General features: G+C 41.3%; 1 long non-coding RNA gene across 8 annotated transcripts in view; it reads left to right on the top strand.

Annotated features, from left to right (window-relative positions):
* LOC137452436 (uncharacterized) overlaps window positions 1-27,454 on the top strand; it is a 160,396-nt gene that overhangs the window by 58,004 nt on the left and 74,938 nt on the right. The window contains exon 4 of one of the 8 annotated variants that reach the window (XR_010990081.1): window positions 11,678-12,875. The exons of the other annotated variants lie outside the window; for them this stretch is intronic. This is a non-coding gene — a long non-coding RNA (uncharacterized lncRNA). Of the gene's footprint in view, window positions 1-11,677; window positions 12,876-27,454 lie in introns of those variants that run through there. 8 annotated transcript variants of the gene reach the window in all.

A 27,454-nucleotide genomic window follows, 5' to 3' on the forward strand; every position in this document is an offset into this window, starting at 1 on the left:
CACTCTTCATAAGATTTATTCTCCAGGCCCTTCACAGCTTTGTTGCCCTCCTCTGCACTCACTCCAGCACCTCCACATCTCTCCTGTGTTGAGGTGTCCAAAACTGGACACAATACTCAAGATGTGGCCTCACCTGAGCTGAGTACCAGGGGACAATCACCTCCCTACTCCTGCTGGACACAGCATTTTTGATAGAAGCCAGGATGCCATTGGCTTTCTTAGCCAGCTGGGCATACTGCTTGCACATATTCAGTTGGCCATCGATTAGAACAATTATCAGCTCTCTACCTATAGTTATGAACATTTGAAGAGTTTCTTGTATGAACAGTCAACTGGCTAGCAGGTTTCAGTTTCTGCACCCCATCCCAAGACCTGTGTTTTTTAGCTTTAATCAAAAGGTAGCATAGCAGGTACTACACTGAGTAACATCACTGTTACTAGTTTAGTTTATAAAGCACAACCAATGCTGCAGTCACCCAAACTGGTCAAAGTGATGTCACTTCCACATGGATATCTACTCATAAAAGCCTTTCTGGTTTTCTAAAATATGTGGCCACAGAACTGATTGTCTAACTACTGCACCCCTTTATGTGCAAATTGGTGGCTACTTTCTTTCGAGCTATTGGCAAACTCCATTGGAAGAGGTGGAAGGGAAAAGCCAAACCAAACCAAAATATCCAAACAAACATAAGAGAAGGTGATCTAGGAGCTGAGAGAAGCCCCAGCACAGCCAGCACCCTCGCCCCTGGGCAGAACCATGGGGTTGTGACATGGTCCATCAACCGCTTTCAGACACAGAAAGTGCTGAATCAGGTTCAGCAACTCTCCAGGGGCTCCAGTCACATTGAAAACATATATGACTAGAGACAGGGCTGGGAAAAAATATACTTTATATTTGAGAAAGGCATCCAGAAAATAAGCCACTTACCACACAGGTCCAAGATGCATCCAGGATACTGTGCCAGGAACAGCAGGCAGGAACTCTTGTTAGCCACTGTCTGCAGCATTGGCATGACCTCATCTTGAGTACTGTGTGCACTTCTGGGCCCTGCAATTTCAACAGGCCCTTAAGAGCCTTGGACGGCATCCAGCGGAGGACAGCAAAGCCAGTGAAGAGTTTGAAAGGTGTGTACAGTGAAGAGATGAGGACACTGTGTTCTGCAGTTTGGAGAGAAGGAGGCTGAGGGGTGACCTCATTGCTTGCTCCAGCTTCCTGAGGCGGGGAAGTGGACAGGAAGGTGCTGATTTCCCTGGGATTCATTGCAAGGACATGTGGGAATAATAAAAAGCTGTGTCAGAAGAGGTTGAGACTTGACATTAAAATACATTTCTTTAGTAAGAGGGTGGAATAGGCTTCCTAGGGAAGCAATGTCCCATTCTTGTCCCAGTGTTAAAGAGTCATTTGGACAATGCCCTTGATAACATGCTTTAACTTAGTCAGCCCTGATGTGGTTAGAGAGTTGGACGTGATGATCATTGTAGGTCTTTTGCAACTCAACTCTTCTATTCCACTCTGTTTCATTCTGCTCCATTACATTTACTCAAATAGAGATGGACGTCAAGGCTGAGCTAAAATGGAGCTCTTGGGTCCATGGGAAGGGGTAGAATGGAGGCCCCAAGTTAAACTGGTCATGACCATTAAGGCCTATTTGTGCCCTCAAGGCCCTCACATCCATCATGGAGCATTTATTTGTCTACCTTTAGGTATCCCGGTGACTCACCTCAGGCAGGCTGATCTCTATCACCCAGGGCAAATATTCAGATTAACTTGGACAATACCATGTGAATTTGCTTAGATTAGCTAGATGGTGTAACTGTGCCATGGCAGGCATCATTACCTGACCCTTTCAGGGGAAGTATGATATTTCTTCTGTGCTTGGGGCCTTCATTCTCTGCAGGATTTTGCTCTAGCTGAACTGCACTCTTGCTTTAATCTCATGAGTCTCAAATTTGCTCAGTTGTTCTCAGAGCAAGTCACCTTCTAACTCTTGTCTTCACCCTCTTTCCCATGTATCTGCATAGTAGCTCAATGAACTGTCTGTAGTGTTAATCTATCCAAGCTCTGTTCCGCTATGTCCATGAGGAGGTAAAGAAAATGCATTTTAAAACTGTACAGTCGATGCTGTGTGCTAACTGCCTGTGTCCCTTGGAAAATATTTGGACTGTTATTGACATGAAAGTTCTCTTGGGTAATTTGTACGCTGCTTTTAGCTCTTCAGGATTCCTTCCCTCATTGGCTTCCCTAAAGAAATGTGCTCTGCAGGCTAATATGAGTGTTCAGCTGAGCTCCAGTATTTGTCTGTATTAGGCAAAAATGCTGTTTTCATTACTAATCTTTAATCCTTAAAAATAAAAAAGAAAAGGGGAAAAAGAAAAGCTAAATCTCTGCAACAGAAACTGTTTCTCATAAAGTCCACATTGCATAAACAGTTGCCACAGGTCCTGGGAACAACAGCCAGTCCACACATGGACGGCACCACAAAAGCAACAGGCTCAGAGTGCTCAGGCCAGGGCAGAACAAGGACATGCTGTGCTCACTTTAAGGGACATATGGTATCTATTTAGCTAAAAATTCTTCCTCTAAGGCTGTTTTAATGCCCCAATCATTTTTATCAGCTTCTTATCACATTTGGGAGCCCAGCATGCTTCTGATGGAGGCTGTGTAAGTGTTTCCCAGAGAGCGCTGTAGTTTCAGGGTTCAAGGCAACATATCAGCATGAAGAGGAGGTGTGTGTATGCGGAGGGGAGGAATTAAAACAACTCTATGCCATGTTTGCTGATTTTGAAGTGTTCTTGGATGAATTTCCAGGTAGAATATAGATACGAGAATGTGGGAGGCCTCCTTCATCCATACTTGCTTTTGCTGTATGATCAGGGCCAGACTGTGATCCTTAACTCATCTGTGTCTGTGCACTGTTTTGTAGGCTAATATGAAGCAGGTCTGCCAGCACTCTGAACAACTTAGAGATGCCACACTGCTATCTGTAGCATGGTATTAAGCCCGAGCTATCCTGGATCACATCTGACTGCAAAATTCAGTGTAGACATGCAACTTAGCCTGGCACCCATTCTTAGGAATGCTTCCCTTCCCAGATACTTCTGTTGTGAGGACAAGGTGTTACTCATCATCACTATGCATATCACAGGGTGCCTTACTGTTAGACTGTCAGGCAGAGCTGTCATCTGAAACCTCCAGTGCAGCGAGGCGATACAGCCCTGTGTCAGTCCTCTTGAACTGTGAAAGTACCACATGCGAAACGAGTAGCGTGACATCTGCAGAGCGTAGCGTGCACCAAACCGCTTTGATGTAAAGAACGAGAGGGTGTTCAGAGAGAGCGGGAAGGAAAGTGTGGGACACCTATGAACAGCAAAGAAAAGTCTCTCTCTCTCTTTCTTCACCAGGGAACTGGATCACACAGTACTACAATAACAAGCACTGGCAGTCTGCCCAGCACCACTGTATTCTGGTTGTAAGCGAACTATGACGCTCAAGCAACCTTCTGGGAAAAGTTGATACCAAATGTATTGTATGTTGAGTTTTCCTCTCCCAAACCAGTCTATTATATTCCTTCCCTGTTGCAATATGGATTTCCTTAAGATATCCAGGAACTGCCCTTTTAAAAACCAGATATTGAGTAATCTAACAGATCTGGCTTTTAAAAGAAGAGAGATAAAAGAGTAATCCTTTTTGCAGAGACAGCCCTCAGAATGAAACAAGAGCACAATTCACTGAATGGTTGGGACTTTGATTGTTTGGGGTTTTTTTTCTCAGATAAAACTGGAAGTGAGAGACTGAGGGCAGAAGGGCATTACTAAAACACTGTAATTGTCTATACAATGTACATCTTCCATGAAGTGGAAGACAAAGCAGAGCAGAGTTTACAACAGTAGTGCAGGAAAAGGAAAAAATGTTCCAAAGAGCACATTCAGTGTTTGACCTGAACCTTTCTGATGAGTTTTAAATGATAGTCCTGGTCACCACAAGGATGACAACTGTAACTGTCACTGTTAATGTAATGGGTACACAAAGATTTTATTAGAAGTACATGAATCTGTAGCACTTGAAGAATGAAGAGTCACTCATTCTGTGCTGAAGGCAATAATAAGATGCATTCATTCATTTCTTACTATTTATCACTGTTGCTTTTACAGAGTCATAAAAGTCACAAATTTTCACAGTTCACCAAAACTGTGAACACATTGGACATCATTTATCCAATAAATCAGGCCATGGACAGTCAGTTGGAAACTGGGTAGCAAAAGCAGGCCCATCTATAGATAAGCAGCCCAAATTTGTATTCCCCATTGTCCTGCAAATACAGATACTGTGAATTTCTAATTTACTGTTGTATTTATGGATTAATTTTATTGTATTACTGCCTGGAGGCCTTTGCTAAGCTATGTATTGCCTTGTGTGAGGTGTTTCTGTCTCAGAAGGCTTGGGAGGTTAACTTGGGGTTATTTTGCAGATGTGATGGCAGTGTACAGAATGCAAACTCACAGCAAACATGAAACAGTTAATTCAGCATTAATTTGCAGTGGTATTGAGTACCTGTAATTCCCAGAATCATCAGTAGGAATTTTGGATGTTCAGCACTTTTGAAAGCCAGTCTGAAGTTACTTGCTATGCTTCTGACAAAAGGTCTTTAGAAATTAGAGACAGAAAAGACTTATTAGGTTATCAGGCCAAATTTATCCCAGAAGAAAACCCATTGAAGTCAATGGAATTTCATTAGGGATGGATTTACCATAGAAAGATTGTTCCCCATAGTATATTTAGAAGTGCTTTGTCCTATACAGTTTAAATTAGCTCTACATTAGTCAAGGTACTGTACTGTTGTTCCAATCAGCTACCCTTGTAGAGAATTGTCTCTAACTATCCTTGTCCATGCTTTCCCTCCCTTTCCCATCCCTTGCTACCTCCTTCTCATCCCCTCATTATTTTATGTCTAATTTGACTAATGAATTTCTCCGAGCCTTCATTCATGTTTGAGAAGGACCTAGTCTGTATTGAGGTTAAAAGAACCATACCCAAAGAAAAAAAACAAACCCCAACCCACCCAGCAAACAAACACAAAAGACCAAAACAAAAAACCAAACCCCACAACACACCTAAAAAACCACCTAGAACAACAGCCCAGAACGAAACAAGAGCAGGAAGCAAGAACAAATTCTTCTACTGAGAAAAGCAAAGGTGTCTGTGAATCCTTCAGCTTTTCTTTGTCTCCCCATCAGCCCATATACAGGTAGCATACAGTTTTTCACCACATATTCTGCATCAGGATAGACATAGACACTTCAGTCTTGACTTTCCAGTTTCATCACTGACTCACTGCATTGCTAGAGCAAGTGGCTTCAGTTTTTAAACCTCTGCTTTACTGCTCCTGCAATAGTCATGGTCATGCACATGAAAAGAGTTTCTCAAGTTGCTGCACAGAAATCAGGATAGCATTCTAAGTTCCATAGTGGAAAAGCACAGTAATACAAGAAACAGGACTGCTGCCATCAGTACAACTGTCTTTTTTTCTTCCCACTCCCCCCTCCCCCAACCCCCCAACCATTCTAACACAAGCATTCATCTTTTTTTCCTGAGCCTTGACCAATTTTTATTTTGCTTCCTCTAATGAAGTTTCTAACAAGATGATAGGGAATTCATAGTCTCTCTATGCTTTAAGTTCTGTCATTTCAATGAAAACAACTGTGTATATAATAAATGCTGAAACTGTAGGTTCAGTGCTGCCTTCTGCCAAAGGAAAAAAAAATGTCCACAACTAAGAAACAAACTCTTAAAACCACAGTGGACAAGTTATTAAATCCCATCTAGATGTGTGTGTTCACTTCTGAGTCACTGTATCATTTGACTATGCAAGAAGCAAGTAGTTTACTTGAGGAATGTGGGGAAGACCAAAATATAATTAAAAATAGCCATGTTTTCAGTTTTCTTAATGCTCTTCTGAAGCAGGCACACGCTCGCTTTAAAATTAACCACAGACCTTAATTAAGCTTCCTCTGATCGTGCTGGGAGGGTTCCATGTTGTCTTCCTGTGGTCATTTCATCAGCCAGGGCTTTTCATGTAAGAATGTGCTGCATGCATGTCACAGCATGGGATCTCATCACAGACACCTGCTCTCAGCCTGTGAACACAGATTTTAATCCCCCTCCCTGTAAAAATGGTGACAGAAGGGCATATTATTTAATTACTCATGCATGCTCTCCAAGACAGGGTCCACAGCTCCACTTGTTTTGTATGACTTGCGCTATTTTTGGGAGGGTGATCAGATAGGGGGGTTGTTTAAAAAGGAGAAAGCTTCACCATAGCCTTCTTGCTATTTGATGACAACAGTATATGGAAAGATTGTCAAGATGAGAACAGTTAGAGTAGGAAATGAAAAAAATCTAGGTGTGGTAAGTATAGTCATAAAATTATTTGTAATTTCTTTAGCTTTCACTGTGAAGATAAATAAGATAAGCTGTGCTGTGTAACTTAACTCACCTCCACTACAAGATCATGGACCTAGCAAAAATTCACTGTGATAGCCACCTCTAGCATACTGAGGAAGGTGAACTCAACTTAAATTTACTAAAGCCTTCATCTAAGTTAGATCTACAGTACAGGTTATGTTGCCTTCCAGTGCTAGAAGGGGGGAAACCAGGAGGAAGATGAAAGAATTATTAACTTTTAGTTCCACCCAAACACTGTGTTTATTAAATCACTTCAGTCAAAATCATTCATCAGTTCCTGCAAAATTCTATCATGGACCAAAGCAAAGCACAGCTAAATGAAATGTTATATATCCAGCAAGCAGTCACCATACTTGCATTCTCATTGCCCTCAGCAGCACCTGCATTCTTTGATCACAGTCCTTTTATGTGCTACACTGTACACAAAAGACCAAGCCAGCAATTAGCCATTCTAGCACTGGATCCTGAAATCTCTGCAAATGCTTCAGCCTTTTAATGAATTCCTAAATAGAAGGAAGTTGCAAACAAAGTTCAGCCTGTGTATTTTATGCCAGGTTCCCACAGCACTGTAGGTTCTTAGAGCTTAATTAATGACACTTGCATCCTGTATGCCTTCCAGAGTTTTAGTGGAAATTTTACTGGTCACTTCAAACTCTGACATCTTTTGGACAACTGTCCTCAGAATATTGGCCAACCTCCCCAGTCTTTGGAAGGAAAAGACAAGACGGTGACACTAATCATGGCTCTTTATTAACGGGATGGACTAGAACTGGAGGGACAAAATGTGCATCATTTAAAGTAAAGTACTCATCACAAGTCCTGTGCATTTTATAGGAACCAAAATGGGCAATAAAAATTAAAACCACAGCCTAATATACCAGCATTTGGGAACTCTGCCAATGCCCCTAATTAAAATTTTGTACTAATCTCTTCAGGGAATCCAAGAAATTCTTTCAGAAAATGGAACATTCTTCTACGCACATCCAACTACTTATCCTGTAAGAGGGAATATAAAGGAGATTGTATACGATCAGACAGAGGTCAGTGGAGTGGAAAGGACAGTGTGAAAGCTACAGGAAATGAGCCATCTATGAATTAAAATACTGGAATTCCTTCTTGAACCCTGACTCACATAATGTATGATTTTGCTGATCGTGGTCTAAGGATCATTACATTAATGAAAAGGCATCATTCATTTTAGTGAGGTTTAACCCAGTTCCCAAACCAGAAGAATAGAAAATAGGTGTTTAAAATTACAAAGTATGCCAACATGTCCTTTCCCTTCTTTTTCTTTTGTCCTGTCATCATTAGAGAGTTTGGTGAGAGTGGTTTGAGATGAATGAGAAGTGTAGAGGCCGGACTGGAGAGGGTCTGAGACAGCACTTCTGACATTGGGTTACAGATAATAAACAGCGCATTCAGTGCTGCTAGAGGTGCAGTTAGAGATGAAGGAAGCATTTGTAATTGGTTGGTAACTGGAGAGGGAAGGGATCCTGATAGATAACTATTCCTGAAAAGGGGAAAACCAAATCTGCTTTACAGTTAATTAAAAAAGAGCCAGAGTGAGATTTTAAGAAGAAAAATAGGGTTATACACAGGTATGAAGGAGATGGGGAATAAGGTAACTAGAGCAAATGTACAAGGCTAGATTAGAAATTAATTTATCTAGATGGAAAAAAGAGACAAGATAGGTAAGAGGCATAAGGAAAGTCACAGACAGCAGGGAAACTGCATCATGCTTTATCCATTTTGTCTTTGAAGAAACCTGCAGGGTCCTATAAAGAAAAATAAGTAAGACAGTAGGAGAGAACTACTAAAGATGAATCTAGGCTGGCTCTGCAATGAGTAAATCTTCTGTTTAGCTATGCAACTGAGCCTCGTAAGTCAAGCAATCCTATCCTGAGCTTAAGTTATTGCAATATAAGGCTTTTGTTTGGTCAGTGTGAAACTACAGGGTTTTATCTTTGTCTTACACTTTCCATAGCCCCTGGCACTCCTGCAGATGGACTGAATCAAGGAAAAGGGAAATGGAGATATAAGCATGTATGGCATCCACCCTTTGTGTGGCTGTAAATGACTACATGCAAATCAAGACAGTGGGGACTCAATTTCCTTGGCTAATTCTCCCAAGCGAGCAAGACCTGCAGTGAACCCAAAGAGAACTTTACTCAGATCCCCTTGTCATTTGCAGAGCTTTCCCCCTCTCCCCATCTTAGAAACAAACAAAACTTCCTCTCTGCTACCTTTTTCGAGAGGATTTTTCTGTGACTAAGCTATTTATGTGTCTATATTACATGTAATTCTCTGATGTCAGATGAGATAACAGAGATAATCCTCAGAAAGGATTTGTGGCATTATAGATTACAGCTTCTATTCATATGCTGTATGCATTGCCTTCAAGAGGCCTTGAGTGATGCTATAAGATCTCTGTATTCAGATTACAAGATGTTTGCATTCAGCACTGCCTTGTTAGAGGTTTAGAAATAACAACCACCCTACTAAGTGATCAGCTGTTCAGATCCTGCTGTTCTCTTAATCCATGCAAAGGTAAAATGCTATTGTGGTCAGTGGGATCCTTGCCAGGGTCACGAGATTTAAACCATTTCCCTTGCATTTCTTCACCTGCCATTTCACTATAGAATAAACACTCAGCAGACAGAAAAAAAAATATTCAAGCAAAAAGTCATCTTTGTTTTAACCATACTTTGTTCAAGCCAAAAATGTGCTTAATTACTCTGCCTTCCCCCTCCCTCCTGCCATTTATTATTGTATTTTTAATATATCTAAACTCCTATTGATACAACCAGCTCAGGGGACTATCTAGGGCTTAAATACTTCTGTGGATCTGCCTGAAGATGCCCTTATTGGGCATCTCTCAGGAAAAAGCTGAATAGTTACTGCTGAACTGCTGCTCCAGAACTCAGTTTCTCCATCGGAATGAATGCCGCATCAATACTTCCAGGAGGCAATAATCACCGAGACGATCTTCAGTTGTGTTTCCTGCTGTGCAATGCATGCTCTTCTGATGAAGGAATGGAACAATTTTGGGAAACACAGAGCTATGCTCAGCAACTTCACAATATGACTGTTCTGATACAAGGCCAACTATGGCTTCCAAGCCTGGAAAACAGCAGAGTCAACCTCTGTGATACTGGATGGTGTGAAACACTATTCACACAAAAATATGTCCTGCTTAGCACATGTGGGATATGACTAGAAGGAACGTGGCTGATGATAAATTAGGGTGACATTAACACAGATGTCATGTACAATGCTCTTTTGCCTAATTATTAGTGTATTTATGTTCCTTGAGACTTGCAGTGATAATGTTTTAAATTTCCTCTCCTGTGAGAGCATTTTGTAGAGTGGAGGAATTTACCTTTGCTCTCCAATGGTGGTACATCAATCTCCACAGCAAAAATTTGTGGTTTCCAGCCTCGTCCACGCTGACATTTTGTCTGCTGCAGTTGAGCTCCTGAATAGATCAGCAATGTTCAACCAACAACAGTCACTTGCGGTGTGGAACAACGATCTATGTCTTCAAATAAGTCTAGGTACTTCTTGATTTCAACTGCTTGGAAACCAAGAGTGAAGTACGTACCGTGATCCTTCTACATACAAGCAGTCAAACATCTAATGGAAATACACCTTCATTAGCTTATGTCTGCCTGATTTAGGATGTCACAGATCTCAGCTGTTTGTTGCCTTTCTGACTCCCCTGGCTGTGTTGAAATCACCACTGCGACAGCCAAGAGGAAGTAGCTGACTGTGTGAGCACTCCTTGTCCTTTCCAATACACAGCAAAACTACTTAGCTTAAATCACCGCTGACGGGAACTAACTTCTTAAACAGGTTTGAACTTGATCCTTTTTGAGGACATCTGACTGTGCCCCAAATTGCCTAGTTCAGCTCAAAGCCAGCACACATACCCTATTATCAGCAGCAGCAGCTTTACATCAGTCAGCAGCTGGCAGACGGGCCCTTGGGGACTTTTCTAGGCAAGGCTGGTGCAGCCCTATGGCTGCTTCAGTATATTCTTCATGCACAAAACAGGGCATATCTCTGTGCAAATGTTGTTATTGCACAATGGGTGTCATTGATAGCAGGCAAGAGACAATGCTTGGAAGCTGGACATGTTGTTCAAACATCATTCCAGTCTTTTTATATACTCTGATTAAGGCCCCTTAACTTAGAACTGCCATTATGCTGTTGCTGGCTACACTGAGTGCACAGAGGATATATGAAATCCCTTTTTACCCTTCTTTAAAGGGTGAATTGAACCATATTTCAGTGCCTGAATTTCTGGAGTTTGTGATATTCTTTAAATGTAGATGCTGGCTTATCCATATCCAAATCCATACACAAACAGGAACATCCATAGTACTCATCTTTCAAGCACTACATACGCTTTCACTATTAGCTCGTGCAGTTTCTCCACTACATTTCCAGGTCATAACCCCACTGTTGTCAGCAATAGTTAGCCCTTGACTCCCTAGCAGTATTTCTTCAGCAGTGGCTGGCAGGGCTGCTAGGCAACCAGGAAATCTAAAATAAAGGAAAACTGTTACAGGGAGAATATGGGACAGTCAGAGGAGTGAGTGGAACTATCAGTCTAAAGGCCCAAGAGAAAGAAAGCAAAAAGGATGGTAATAAGGACAGCAACGTTCTGGAAGATTTGCTCCTAGCTCAGGCAGCAGCAGCTGCCAATACTGCTGGGGTCAGTGTCAGATCAAGCAGGAGTCCACCTGTCATGAAAGTGCAATATCAGCATGGGGCTAAAGCTTTTAGCATCCCATGTTCAGAACGATACACAGCTAAGCCCAAAGACAGAATGTATGCCTGACTGAATGAATTGATTTCCTAAACCTGATTGTCTCTCTTGGATGCCCCAAGTGTCTCCAAATCCAACCAACTTGAGATAGAACAGCTCTATGATGACCCAGGTTGTACTTGCAGTTTGCTGATGGAGCTAACTCAGGGTAGAGGCTCAGCTTCCTGCCTGGCTCAAGCATGTAGTCACCTCTAACTTCTTATGGAAACCCTGCTCCCTGTCAAATGTGTTGAATGCAAACTGTTCATCTGAGCAATTATAGCTGTAGAAATGAGAAGAATCAAGCACCAGGCATCCCCCAGAACCACACAATTGAAGCCTCACCACAAGACAACTTTTTTCCCCCCTACCTGTCTCATCTGCTTTTACTTGGTCTCTTTCAGTCACTGCCATTCCTCATCGAAGCTCTCAAGCAGCTGCGACAGGAATGTCTGAAGAGAGGAGACAGAAGCACCTACAGCAAATAAATAAACCAATAAAGCAATAAAAAGACAAAGTGAGAGAACAAGGGGGACATGAGCTGTTTGGAGACTTGAAGGCCAGCCCATAGAGTCACTCAGTCTAGACTCCAGATGTGAACGCAGAGCCTCAGTGAGTGCAATACAGGACTGCATAAATATCTCAGCCAGATGTCTTAGGGCCCAAGCTACAAATCCTCACAAATGGTGACAGAGTTGGCGGTTGCTGTTCGTGTAGCTCTGCTTCCAAGAGAATCAGTGGTCATTCAGTCAGCAGCAGTTTGTTTTTGCTGCCAGATGGGAGGGAAAACCAGGCTCAGCGTTGCAGTTAGTCTCATAGCAAACTCAGCAGTCAGTGGATGGGTCATGGAGCCCTCTGTGGGTACTGGGGTTAGCTCAAAATAGCAGTCTGGGGAAAGAGCTGAAAAGATTATAGCAAACATAAAAGCTTACGATCCTAAACTTCCAAACATACTAAATTACAGGCTGCCAAGTTAGACACCTGAATTCAAATATAGATCTTCCCATTTAGTCAACAAAGTGTGCAGGTGCTTAACATTACACAATGGAAGTCCCGTCCATTTCAGTTGCTGGGCATGTCTTACGCTGGCTTTAAGGAAGTTGATGCTGATATCTGCTTGTCCACAGTTAAGCACTTTCATTTTCCCAGAACTTGTCTCATAAATGGGTGTCTCACAGAAAGCACCTGGAGAAAACATGACCACCTTCCCACCTACTGGCAGATGGATCTGTCTCTTGGGATGCTGGAGATGAGTTTCAGCTCCCCCTTCTGTCTGAGTTAGACCAGAGAGCTGAGCCTGTCTCTCCCAAGAAATGTCTCTTAGCCACTAGACTATAATATATTTTAACCCCAAACTTTACCAGTCTCTTGGATTTATCACATATTCCATAAAAATATTAAGTATTTATTGCAGCAGGGAATAGGACCTGGAGTTCTTCAGTGCAAGTCCTTATATAATCCATGCTGTCACCAGCACAATCTAAGCTATATCAATTTATGACCCAGATTCTCTTCAACAAGTCACTCGACATTGGAACTGGAACTCGCTGAATAATTGATGAGATTATTTGTAAGCAAAATACTGGCTTAGGCTACTCTAATTCATAGAGACTATGTTATTTATGATTATTTTTTTTTGTTCAGACATAAGGCATGAACATGCTTTAAGATGGCAAATAATTGTCCCAAGACTTCTGGAAGGATTTTTTTCATCCTCCTGTTTTAGTATGCTAATAGCAAAGTGACTCATACAGTATAAAAGATGAGCTTTTGAACCAAACAGTCCAGATAAATTTGCCAAAGAGACGTGCTACTTATCAATATCCTATTCCCATATGTGTGATTACAGCCTAGGTTGGGCCCACCAGGGAAATATCTTACATGGCCATTGTTCCTCCCTCCTCTTCATACCTAGGCTCAAGGAGATAAATTTGAGTCAAAAAAGATTAGGATAAATTACATTACTTCATACAACAGACTAAGAGCTCATATGTGAGTAATAGCTGCTGCAGGGTGAGTAGCTAAGCTGCCATGGCAAACTGCTTGGGAGAGTGAACCCAAACCTACAGCCTCTTTTCTTTCACTCCCAAGGTCCCAAGGGAGGTCAGACCTGCCAAAAGATGTTCTGAACAACACCAAGCTCCCACAGCTCCATATTTCCCCCCAAAGCTGTCCCGCATCTGACTCTGAAACCACTGTTGGGATCCCTTTGTTTCTAAATATGGTGTTTCCTAGGCTGCCATGTTCAATCCTGGGTCTCCTCCCTATCCTGAACATGACCCCCAAAAACACAGTACAGAGAGATATGTGCTGGATACATGCATCCTTTTCTGTATTATTCTGCAGTTTCTCAAGAGGAAAGGCATAATGGTCTAAAAAAGAGTTAACTCCAAGATCTAAACAAGTATATTGAACAATTTATTCAGAGCACATCATGCTGTTCTTCCACCTCTTTGGTAATGAATGCACAACATCACCATAGCTGAAAGTTAAAGGGGGTATTTCTTCTGGCAATGCCCTCCAGATCCCTTATGCTGGTTTATCCAGCAATTGTGTTGGCAGTTTGGAGTTTTTCCCAGGATCTTCTGTGGCCAGGGATGCTACAGGCCATTTTATTAAATGTCAATGCCCATTGCTGGTTAATTTTTTTGGGGAAAAAAAACAAAACACCACAAAAAAAACAGCAAAAAAACCCCAACCCCTTAGAATATTTTTCCCCCTGTGCTTCAAAAGCACATCTATTTAAAGTTATTTTCAGATGGGGTCCTTTTTGTTTTTTGAAAAGAAGTAGTGAAAGAGTTATATTTGTAATGTGCACAACTGATTTTCCTGTACCAGGAGATGGTAAATTTTCTTTGTCTTACCCTCAAATCTGCAGCTGTATCTGCAGCATAGGATGAGAACTCACCTCTGACTCATAAACCTGTTAATCAGCAAGCAGACAGAAACATATGATTACTGAAATTTTTCCTCTTGCTGTACAGATCTGAGAGAGGTGAAACTCACATGGGTCAGTAGAAATGTAGGTGTTGAGATAGTGTTGGAGGAGGGTGCAGGAATTCCAGAATCCTTATCTCCATCCCTGAAAAGAAGAATTGAGAGTCCCTCCAACCGCAGACCACAGCACGTTCCTCTCTGTGGCGGATCATATTTGTTCTGCTCTTCATGCAAATGCAGTAGCCATCTGACAGTCTCAAAGCTGCATTCCTCAATGCCTCTGGCCATAGCAAACTTCTGGGAAGAGATGGGGAACCATTTTCAGGAAGATGGTGCTCCATTCACTCTTTGACTCTCAAAAAATTGTTTTGTCTTTCTCTGTGTTTTGTGAAGGGCTGTCAACACTTACAGTGAAGTTTATTGTAAATACACAATAATAACAACTGCACACATTCATCTCTGATTCAATTCCCATGTAAATTTATGGTAATGTGTATGCAGATTAAGTCTGCCCCCCTTGGTCCTGGAAAGTTGTCAGAATGACACAAGTTCTGAAAAGGTTGTGTGCTACCAATCTGAAGGGTTTTATTCTATAGTATTTGATAACTGGCAAGCCAAAAATGAGAGACTGTGGGTATTTCTCTTCACTGTTCCCAGATAAACCACTGCTGGAGTCTTCTAGATAGGATGTGAAAAAAGTCAGTCTCTCAATGCAGCCTATAAAACCATGACCTGCCCATTTATATTTCTATTTCACAACAGAACAAATAGTCACAAGTGAGATCTGTTGAGGAACAGGGTGGTACAAGGCAGTCCTGTTAGCAAGCTTTCAAAGAAATGACATGCCATCTTCTAGACAGAAAACCGATTTTCCACTCTGATATTTAGTAACTGTTAAACCAATGCCTAGAGTTTACAGATAGTCCTCACTTTTTGCTGTCTGAATTAGAGCATTTTCAAAGAGAGCTCAAAACATCAGTTATTTTGCTCTCTCCTTCTCAGCCTTAAGGAAGGCAAGAGACTGGCATGGCTGAGTTGAGACCTGCTGGTCAGACTAAAGGGCAAGAAGGAACTGCATAGGTAATGGAAACTGGTACAGGTGTTCTGCAAAGAGTATAGGAATGCTGCCTAGTTGTATAGGGATGGGATCAGGAAGGCTAGGATGTGACTGGAGCAGAACTTGGCAAGGGATGCAAAGAATAATAAGAAGGCTTTCTACAGGTATGTCAGCCAGAAAAGGAATGTTCAAAATAAAAAGGCACCCTCCTGATAAGCAAGAAAAATCTCTCCCATGGTATGAAAAGATCAAGGGTGATTAAAAGATAGATACTTTAGGGCCCTAGGACAGTTAGCGAGGGGATCTGGGACATGGGTTATCTTTTCCTCTCTCATTCCAGTTGTGGGCAGAAACCCTGGAAGGAACAGACAAATCCAATCCATTAAAACATGCCTCCGTGCCTGGTGTCAGCATCACAAGTTGGGGTCCTTTGACGGTTTTCTCCTTTTCTGAGAGAGATGTTTGGCTACAACACTTTACGGTACTCTGCAGTAAACAGAAACTAATCTTTAGTTCATCCCAGGGCTGAGTCCCTACAAGGATCCCAAGCATTTCTTAAAAAAAAAAATCACAATGGGACATAAATTGGGACTTCAAGAGATACATGTGCTCTTTGCACAGGGATGAATTTCCAGTAATCCAAAAGGGGACGGGGAACTTGCTATCAGAAACAGCAGGCACCACAATTGTTGGCTAGGCAGATAACACCAGACAACAAAAGTCCAATTGCCAGAAAGTATTTATACTCCTGCAGTTCACAGCTGAGGACTTGATCCTGACCTTTGATACACAAAACAGATTTGCTCTGCAGCTGGAAACTCAGTTGCAGCATTTGTACTTGGAGGGTAAGATTGTGCCCAAAGCTGATAAAGGTGGGAGCTGAATCATCAGTTCTGAAGTAAAGGCAGCAATTTCCTGACCAAAATCACTTCCACCCTAATAACACTGAATGGACATAGAAGGCCAGTGATTTTTTTGAAACCAACCAACAAACAAATAAGAACAGAACTGTACCCTACGCAGCGGTAAGAATCTTCAGCTATTCGTTTCTTTCAGGCCTTTCAGCTGGTTTAAAGACTGACACAGAAAAACCCCTTTCTTCTCCAAGCTCTTCTCATTTGACTCTGGTTGAGAGTGTTATTTCACTCTACTTTTTTAATCTCATTTTATTGAAGGCAATCTTAGCCCCAAGAGCAAAACAAGTAAAATAAAAGCAATTAAAGCCTGGAAGGAATCTGTATTTTGTCTTTGAAATAGAGTCCCATGTCAGACAGCTTTCCACATACCTTGTTCAGTGTAGGTTACATTATGGCATCCCATCAGGCCCATTCAAACCAGGCTGCAAAAGTATTGTGGCTGGGATCCAACACTGCCTTCCTGCCTGCAATAGCTGTTGGTGGTGATTTCATCTCAATCATTTTCTCTCTTTCCACCTCTCATGCAGCTGCCTGCCTGTCTTGATAGGACCAAAGTGTAGCTCATGGAATCTATATGATAATCACAAAAATAGTTATTTCTGCTGAAAAATGGATTTAATTCCCCCTCTAAACCTTTGTGGATTGCCAACTGGGGGTGTGAAACCAGCTGGCAAAAGATGCGTTCATTTCAATTTCATGACTTTCCTATACTGCAGCTTCCTGACTTTAAATGGTTCCTCCCTTCTCTAATGAGAGCACCAAGGCCTTGATTAACAACCTTCACTTTAAACAAAGTTTTGAAGAAGCTTCTTTTCATGGTAACTTCCCTGGGAATGTCTGACAGCCTACTCAATCCAGGGCAGCCGAATGCCTCTTCTTTCACAGCATGAGCATTTGTCAGAGAAACTTGGAGTCAGGCTTGGTGAAGATTTGTATCCCCGAGTACTCTGCAAGTAACTTGCACAACAGCGTGGGAAGGAAGCTTGAAAGTAGTGCTGGTAAAACAGCTAAAAACTAATTTCATCAATATTTTCAAAATGCAAAGGCTGCAAATGGACTCTGGTCTACTTTTTTAAATTCTTTCAACTCTTTCCTTATAAAATACATTCTTGTTTACTGGAAATCATGCCTTTAGGACACTCTTTGCAATTTCCTTTTTAGTCAAAATATGATTTTAGAGAGATGACTAGGCAACGTAGGAGAGAAGCTGAATATGGGTTTTAACAGTTAATCATAGAGGGGGGAACTGCTGTTTCTTGTGAAAGAATCCTTCAAAGCAGGTAGAACCATCTGGGTCAGAGCCTTCGTATGGCTGAATAGTGACTTGGGATATGCATAAGAAATCAAAGGTATCACCCATGGAAAAGTACTGTTTTCTGGCAGGCTCTGGCTTTTCAGACACTTGTAGATGTCCATTTAGGCAGTGGAATTCTTTTAACAGACAGTAGCTGAGGGTCTTAATCATAACTGAGTCCTTGAGTGTGAACTCACAGAGGGTTTAAATGGGCCTTATGAGCAAGCTTGCTTGAAAAGGACTTGAGTATACGTCCTTGAGTATACATCCTTGTTCACAGGCCAAAATGATCCTACTTTGTGACCTTGCCTTATTTTCACTGATCTCTGCAAGCCTGCTGACAGTACTTGAAAATTATATCTAAATTGCAGGAATATGGCAGCTGCAGTACAGTACAGGCTAGTACATACCCTAAGCTAGACATAAACACTATCTGTGAACCAACAGTAGCTGCCATCAACACAGAGCTCAGCACACCTACACGAAAAGGAGCAGCTAATTGGCATGTGCTGAGTACTGAGTTGCTGTAACTTGATTGCTACTAATATTTCAACTAATTGAAACCTTCCTGGATGTTTCTGTACCAGACTGCTGTCACTGTGGATGCCATATGCAGGAAAACTAGCACACTGCTATCAACTTGACAACCCCAGAGGGCATGACTGAGCTAGGGTTAGACCAGAGGTTTTGTTTAACATTTAAATGAAGCTTTGCTTTGGTTATGCTTATTTATAGGTTTGCTCTTGGCAGTCAGAAAGTTTCATTTACATTCAGCCAAAGCATGAAAGGAAATACTGGGGCTTGGGAGGGTGGGGGGAGGGAAAATGGAAAGAGGGACAGGGGAAAAAAAAAGGCTAAACAAACGAAAGCTCACATGAAGTAGATAGCATCACCAGATTAGCAAAACAAGCAAAAGAGAGTAAAAAATTCCAGGTACAGAAGTCAGAAGCCACAGCTCTCTTCCAGAGAAGGAATACACTGCATCTCATTTCTGCTATGCCTACTGATACCATCTACAGAAAATCCATCACCAGTTGAAAGATGGCTGCATTCATTGTCAATGCATTCCATCACTTTGGTGTTCCAACTTTCATGAGTTTATTAGATGCACAGTCATGGACTTTTCTATGAAATAAAAAAAACAGTATAAGCTTCTTTATTGTTGCCTTATAGAACCAATAGGGAATCTGTTCCTTTATGTAGTAATTACCCTCCTTTTATTGCTTCATCTATCAACAACTGCTATAAATTTACCTTAAAGCAAACTGTGGCAAATCTGTCTCTATATATGTACACACACAAATATATAAAGGCACACAAAGTCCAACGGCAAACAGGAGAATTTGCTGAAAAGCAAGAAAAAAAAACCAGGAGGAAACCAACACTTGATTGTGAAGTATTCCAGCTCAGATATTAGATATCTTTCACATTCCTTTCTTCTTCTGTCATAGTTCTAAGTGTATGATGGTTTCCTCTTGCATACTTATCATTCAGGGAGATAGCCTTTTGGAAGATCCTATTGAACTGGGATACTCACAGAAGTTTGAGTAGAGGGAAAGAACCACTTTGGAATCAAGTGATTGAAAAGAACAAGGCTAAAGTGAAGCTTAGCCTTAAAGATCACTGTAAAACCCATGAAGAGTGGTAAGAGCTGTGGAAGCTTTGTCTATGAACAGGAGCTAAAAAGGACAAATAGGTTCAAGCTAACAGTGGTGGAACGGCAACTCAGTGAAGTCATTGTAGACATCTCTACCAGCTCCAAGAAGTTTTGCTCCAGCATTAGGACTTGTTCCTGTGCTATAGATTACCATGTAGCACCTCCCTCCTTCCATACTTGTTTTTAATAGCAATATGCAAATGTCATTCAAAGAAGGGGAGGACTAAGAGGGCAAAGTGCTTGAAACCCGATTTAACAGGACTCCGTCATCAGAGCTGGTGTCAGTGCTTCCACCCTATAAGAATTAAGAAACTGGTAGGTCTCTGATCATCTTAAAAGAGCCTTCTCTCATGATCTGAATTTAGGAATGTCTACAAGAGTCATAACAATACGTTCTCATTTTCAATTAGTGCCAAGCACAATGAATACAGAATAAAGAATATCACCTGCAAGTCATTTCTGTACCTCATAAACAGAGCACAGAACTGTTAGTCACATTAAAGATAATTAAAGTAAGACTCTCCATGCAAAGAGCCTGTGAAGTCACTGCTTGTGAAGCATCATTCAGTTCTTGTCCTTGGCCAAAAATGATGGGAAGTGGAACTGCTCTGCCTCTTTAACATACAAGAGACAACTGTTACATAAACCAATAAATCTGTAGACATCCCAGTTCAGAAGATAAGATAGATATGCATGCGTGACATGTAATTCTGATTGAAACATTACCCTGTGTTGCAGGCATCCTGGGGCTGTAACTTACAAAAGAAGCATTTTAGAGCTTTCACACAAAAAAACCCAACTAAACCAAACCAAACCCAAAACCAAAACAAACAGCACCAGCAACAAAACAGCAAACAAACAAAACCAAGACAAACCAACCACAAAACAACAAGGAAAAAAGAAAAATGCAATTAAATATTAGCCTGATATTTTTAAATGCTCCCCCTCCAGGACTTCTTTCTGAATTCAGCAAAGCTCCTTGCTTTGGTTGGATAGTTTCCTTGCCTTGGATGTAGTTTCATAAGGCCACGTGTGCTCAGATATCTGTAACACAACACAGTTTATTCCACAGCCAAAAGACATTTTTCCATTCCCTGACTAGTGAGGCAACAGCTCAAACTGATGATACTCACCTTTTGTGTTTCATAAGACAGTTCTCATGTAACAATGGAAGGAAAGTAAAATTGGTGGAAAAGAATGAGGAGAAAGGAGGAAATTAATTTTGACCTTACACAGGTCACTTAGATAGCCTTCTGGAAGATCTCATTGCATGGCATTTTCTTCATGTTTTGGTGAAACTGGCCCTGAAATCTGCTCCATCTGCCCCCCAAATTACTGTCTTTTGTACTGTGAATGGGCACATTTTTGTTGCTCTGTCCTAAGCAGAACATCATAAAAATGATACTACACAGGATCCGCCTCGGAAGCATCATTTTGTGTCAGAGAATCTCAGAGTCTAAATGTTTCCAATCAGACACCTTATTCACGGAGGAGCCTGGCTTGCTGCAAGAGTCCTTTATAGTCCAGCTAGATGCCATTACATAATTAAGCATAGGAGCCAGGAGGTAATCTTGAGCATGGCAATTTTACAATGTAAGATCAAAATGTTATTCTTCCTTTCAAAAGATCTTTTGCCATTTGTTGTAATAGCTTTGTGCAAGGGATCAAATACAGTATTGATTATTCATTATTACTTTTAAAGAGGTCAGTGAGCTTCTGGAATTCAGAAGACTTCTGAGGATCTGAAGGGATATAAGGCCTCAGGGTTTGATGACTCATCTTGACCTGAAGCTTTGAAATATCACCTGCTGTCTGGATTGTTCCTGCTTGCTGCCTAGGATTTCAAAGTCTCTCCCTCCCTGTTTTCCCCCCTCAAGGCATCAGTCTTACAGTCATTGCCAGATGAGGAAAAGCAAAGAATGCAAAAGAAAGTGAAAGTGAGAGGACCATGAGTTGGGAGCCCAGCTGGCATATATCTGCTTTGCTAAACTTGAATTGAAAATGAGTATCATTATTCTTGGTCTTCATGCATCCTACTGTGTTCTTTTATTGTATCTCACAGAAAAGGGAATGGGCATATCATGTGGCTAACTCCATTTTGTTCAACACAGGTTAACAAACTGTTCAATATCCTAAGGCAGGGAGTTTTTCAACCTTTCTGTGCCAGTTTGATCTTCAGGCATGTTCAAATAAAGGAATGTTTAGAGGAGACTAGGGGTGTCATTGTGTGGAGGATCCTGACAAAATTTAATGTACTATCTTTATCAACTTAAGAAAAAAAAACATGATGTCATATTCATCTAGACACTGTATTAAAGATTTCCATTTTCAACAACATTGCCTCTATGTTGTAGAATAAACCTCCAAGAGTGCTTTTTGGCAGATGGTTAAATATTTAAGTAGTTGGCCACAAATTTTAAAAAATTGAGATAATTAGAAGACTTAGAAGCAGTTAATATTTATTAGTCATGAAGAGTTTGACAGATTGGATGTTTTCCTACCCACACATTCTCTAGCAGAAAGAAATAAAGCCCTTATTTTTCATTGTATATGAAGCAAGCTTTTATATGAAGCAGAAATAGAAGGCATGGACTTCTCAAGTTTCTCAGTGAGAGACCCTGAGATTAGTGGCTACCACTTAACTCAAGAACAGGCCAGAAAACAACTGGCAGGGTCTCTGCACAGAGTGCACCCTGGAAAGTGCCCAGGACTGAAATTTAAGGATTAGCTCTTCTGCGCTACTTCAGCTTTCACTATAAATTATGGTGTCTCTTGCAAGGTCGCAGGGCTGCTCCAGTCACCAGGGATTATGAGACAACTCATTTTCTGTTAGGTTTGCCCCTTCTGTTGTTCTTCCTTGCAAAAGAGCAGATGCATAGAAGTCAAACTAGAACTGGCACTCCAGAACTGCACAGAAGACTCCTTAAGTAGTGAATTAATCTAACAGAACTGACAGACTGTAAAGACTACTATAGAGGACTGTTTCACCAGACTGTTTGGAAGTCTGACCAAAAAGAAGCATTGGAAAATTTGCATAGGCTTGTTGGCTGCCCCACAGAGAGGTCCAAGCAAGAGCAGTAACATGCTTCTCACTAGACTGCAGATGGCCATCTATGCTGAACACACCAAGAAGCACACCTCAGCTCTTCCCATGGCAAGTGAGGCCAGTACAATTGCACTGAGCCAAAAGACAACTCACATAGACAGCAGGTTGGATATGCTCAGGATTGACATAGGGGTACCTGCACAGTGCATGGTAGGTCTAATGTGTTATCTATCGTCAGACTGTCAATACATAGAAATGTTGACACTAACTGCAAAGTCTGTGCAATGGACATAAGTGATACTAATGTATAATAGAGCAGCCACTTGTTTTACCTTGCCTGATCTAGTTGAGATGTCCCTGCTCACCGCAGAAGGGTTTGACTAGATGACCTTTAAAGGTCCCTTCCAACCCAAACCATTCTGTGATTCTATGATTTCAGAAGAGTGATACTGGCTTTGTGAGTACTTCATGAAAAACACGAAAGCGGCATCAGCATTATGCTGTGTAGATGACTGGCTGGAAAGAGATTAATCTCCACCATATCTTACCTCTTTTAAAAGCACCACTGCTTGATCAGTACATTCAAAGGCAAATAGAAAGTAAGATAAACCCAGATAAGACATCTTAGCAATGACATTGGCATGTATCCATATGCAGCATTAAAAAGAATGGGTGCATAGGATTAATCATGGCATGCAGGGGTATGAAGGTAAAGGATTTACATCACTGTCTACACAGCAAGACCAATATACCTACTATAAGGACCAACTGCCCTGGCAGACTGCCTGCAGTCCTGATTTGAAGTTACCCCAGCACTTCCCTCAAGGGGACCCAAGAGAGGGATAGGAAGGCAGCATTGGACACCAAGCTGAGCCAATGCTAGTTTGCTTTCTAAGGGAATGGTACCTGGAGCAGAGCAATCCCCTGGCTACACACCCCCTTACTGTGGTCAGAAAAGTTGAATGCAGTGATTTTTTTCCTTATCCAGAAAAAATCTTTAAGGGACAAAAGCATAAGGTATATTTTCAGGTGGGTTTTTTTTTCTTTATTATTATTATTCGTTTTTAAATATTTCCCCCCATACCTTCTTTTCAGACAATAGCAATTCATGCTTTATTTATCTCACTGCTCCAGTGAGACTCTGGAGGACTGGAAAACTGGTAGGGTTATGAGATACAATGAAGGCTAAACCTGTTTTAAATGAACAAAGACTCAGAAGTTTCAGAGCTTCACAGACTCTCTTTGATTGCTAAAAAGCATGATGGAGAAAGTCTGTTAAAGCTTCAGCGTCCTCCCCCTTCAAGGAGGGGTCTGCATCCTCAGCCCTAAGAGCTTCAGTAAGACACATCACAAACCAAAGGACTAGACAAGAATAGAAACTAGCAATAAAAAAAGAAGCCACAACCTTTTACAAAACAAATATCACAGGATTTGGTTACGCATTATAAAGAAACAAGACAGAAACGAACCCACATTGTTCCCTCTTCAAGTACCCAGAATGGAAACCTGCACCTTAAAGAGGTTTGACCTCAATACAGGCCATAACATAAAAATGTGAGTATCTTGTAAACTTGTGCTTTTCCTGGACTGAGGCCCAGATTTTGTAATATATCTTGCCTGTTACTATTTTTCTTGCTTCTTCCAAAGTAGAAAAGGCTCTTTTGAAGAAACATGTTTTCTAGGCACTTTGATACACGAGAGTTGGGGTCTGTTTAAATACTTCATGTTTGATATGTACACATAGAGTTGTACGTTGTCTGGATACAAGCCAGCAGTGCCTTTCTGGATCCAATTCTTACTATCAGTATGTTGTGAGAGACTAGAGAGTGGTCACCCCTAACATTTAGAGTGTATGCTAGGCCGGACAGATAATTGTAAGGCAACTTGCTGTGCCTTTATTTTCTTCACCACAGTTTTAATGAGCAGCACCAGAAAGAATTTATCCCCATACTGAAATCTTCGCCCTAAGTCAAAAAAGGACTGGTAGCACACTCTGGTAGAGCATCACGTCTGCTTGGAAAAGGAACTTTTTTCCCCCAATAGTTTCATCTGACTGTCAATGGGATGTGCTCTCTTTCAGGGACCTGGCTGCAGTGTGCTTTTGCACACTAGTCATGCTTTTCTGTTCTGATGCTCTCCAGGCTGAGCTGAAACTGCTGCTAGAAACCATTGAGCCTGTGCATGGATTGTTGTGTACATCTCTGTTTAATCTTTTTGGTATCTACAGAATATATACACAAATGCTTTCCTGTATGCTACTTCATACCAGTTGACTGAGGGCATCAGAGCAACTGACAGAGCCTAATTAATACTTTTGCTCCAGATACATCTTTAAAGCCAGCTAGAAGGAGGCCACCCATACAATGATTCATGCTTACTAGCCACTCTATAATTAATTCCTGCCATATCTTATCAAACAATCGGCCATGAGAGAGTTTTCCCTACTGGAACACGCATAAGTCACTCTAACTTTTGTGGCTGTGAACTGAAAGCAATTCCTTCCCCAGCCTCCAGTGTTTGCTCAGGTGCAGTTTGGTTTCCACATGAAATGATTCAGGAGACCCTGCCTCAACCAGCTAGCTAACAGGAGTCACCAACCAACTCACACTGACTGCAAAGTCCTTATCCTGGAAGAGTCTGTTACATAAAAGTACACTGCCTAAACCCATCTTTGTCTTTGTGACTTCCTGTAGGTCCTTAGGTGATTTGCCTTTAAGGATGACTACATTTTTAATCAATCAGCAAGGCATGCAGTATGTAAAGCTCATGCTAGCTTGAGCGGCAGTGGACTGTGTTTTTCCCCTGGTGAACAACCCCCTCACAGGCCATGAGCTTTAGCTGGTGAAGTTATGCAGCCTGCCTATTAGGGCTGCTCTCAGCTACATGCCTGACTGCACTCTTAAGTCTCAGGGCCAAGAGTAAACTTTAAAGGAACCCTGCCAATTAAATGTAAGCAGAAAACAAAGACCATATTTTTAACCAAAGCAAATGTGATCAAAAACGTTCTCAGGATGCTGGTAGTGATAATTATTATTTTGCACTCAGTAGTGGATTTTAATTGAGTTTGAATATTAAAATCTGCCGTGAAAATGAAGCTATCTAAAAAATTAGAGTTGATCAAATTGTCCACTGGCAGTTGGAAGTAAATTAAATACATTTTACTAGTGGTTAAAAGTAAGCCTAATTTCAAAAGACAGCAAAGATTTCCTGTGCCAAATCTTTTATAGCCTTGTTTTGTGGGTCTTTTAAGGCAGGGAAAAAAACAACCTGAAGCCTAGATGGCATGCATTATCTACAAGAGGCAAAGACAAAACAATGCAGAAAGGCTATCCCAGATGAATTCCAGTAAACTCTGTATGTCGTATCATAGTCCAAATAGACTACAGCAGGCAGCAGAAAACATATTTGAGATATGACATAGGGAATTTTATAGAATGTACTTGGATTAGTTCTTGTACTCTCTGCATTTTAAGTATAATTGATTCAGCCCTCAGTTCAGATAAAGTAATGTTCCAGCTTTACTGTTTTAACTGTTCTTCTGGATTAGGGCTCTACCTGAAATGAATCTAACAGTCCAGACAGATTCCAGAGAGGATTTCTGTATTTCAAAATATCAACATTTTCAATCCCCTGATCTTGTTTTTCTTTTCAAAATGCAGAGCAAGTGGTAAACATAGTACTAAGAATCTCCTCTCCAGTGCTCAAAGGGCCTTGATTCTAATCTTGTCATGCTTTGAGACAGCTGAAAGCTATGATGGGGAGATGATCACCTGTTTGTTAGAGCCTGCTTAGAGTTTCTAGTGCAGTCTAGGCAGTGTACTACCAAGAAAAGCAAGAAACATATGAAAAGTGTCAGGGTGTCAAAAACAGAGACTGGGTTGTCTGCTACACTGCATAAATGATTTCTTGGGAACAGATCTTGCAGGAACATACTGGATCACTTTCTCTTATGGCCTCCTAACACTCTCCTGAAAGTCTCAGGTACATGCTGAACAAACAAGAGAACAAAGCATTCTGCCTTAAAAAGCCTCTTGATCAGATGAACTTTTGCTTTAAAAGAGGAACAAGACAGTGACCATTCCAAAGGGATCCAACTAGTAATTCAATAAATTAGACATTTCAGAGCCATCTGAAAGAACCAATAAAGACAGATTGACTATTTATTCATATACATCACTATGAGACATTTTCACTCAATGCTGCTAAAGCCAGCTCCATGCTGGCCTCTGATCTAAAATTAGACTAAGGACAAGGAAACGTTCTTTCCTCTACAATGACCACCAAAACCTGAATAAGCCAAGAGAGGCTGAGAGTCTGCAAAGCACTCAGTAGCAGTGGGTGATTACTAATGAAAAACTTCATGACCTCAAGAACAGGCCCATCAGGCCTTTTCTAAAAATGGGAATCTTATCAATGCTTCTCAATATCTAAAAAGCAAGTGGCAAAAGGATGGGGCCAGACTCCTTTTAGTGATCCCCAATAACAGGACGGGGGCAACAGGCACAAACTGGAACATGGGAGGTTCCATCTGAACACGAGGGAAAACTCCTTTGTTGTAGGGGTGACAGAGCACTGGAACTGGCTGTCCAGAGAGGTTGTGGAGCCTCCTTCTCTAGAGAGATTCAAAACCTGCCTGAGTGCAATCCTGTGCAGCCTGCTCTGGGAGAACCTGCTATAGTAGGGAGAGTCCTTCTCCAGAGGTCCAACCCCTACCATTCTGTGATACAAATTTCAAAACTCCAGTAAGTAAGGTGCTCAAAATACTCAGTAGGGATAGATGTTGAAATTTACTCAGGGAAGGTAACTAAGTAGAATATATGGACATTTAATGCAGCAGCTATAAGTACTGACTGTGGTTCTGGTGTCCCAGAAACTACAATGAACCATAGCAAAAGCAGAAAATACTCTATACTGACCTCTTCTCCCTGCAGTTGCTCCTCTATGAAGAGCAGAGATCTCACAGTGTTGGTCACCTCAGTTCTTCCCAGTCCGAAGAGTGTGGAATTTCAACCTTGTATCTGAGCTGGGGTAGCACCAAATGACCAAACACGTCACACCATTTCACATATCCTGACTGGAGGCCAAGGAAATACCCATTGGTTCTGACTTCAACAGACAAGTTTAGCACTTCTTCACACTCATCTAGTTGGACTTGGATTTGAGCACTTGCTTCAAGTTGAGAATCTGACTGCTGCTCTGTAGAAGACAATGCCTTTCGTATAATCATGACCTAACATGAATCATAAAATCATAGAATTGTCAGGGTTGGAAGG

The sequence above is a fragment of the Melanerpes formicivorus genome, unplaced genomic scaffold (genome assembly GCF_026170545.1).
Source record: "Melanerpes formicivorus ecotype bairdi unplaced genomic scaffold, bMelFor1.0.p_v2 SCAF_53, whole genome shotgun sequence".
Classification (NCBI taxonomy): Eukaryota; Metazoa; Chordata; class Aves; order Piciformes; family Picidae; genus Melanerpes; species Melanerpes formicivorus.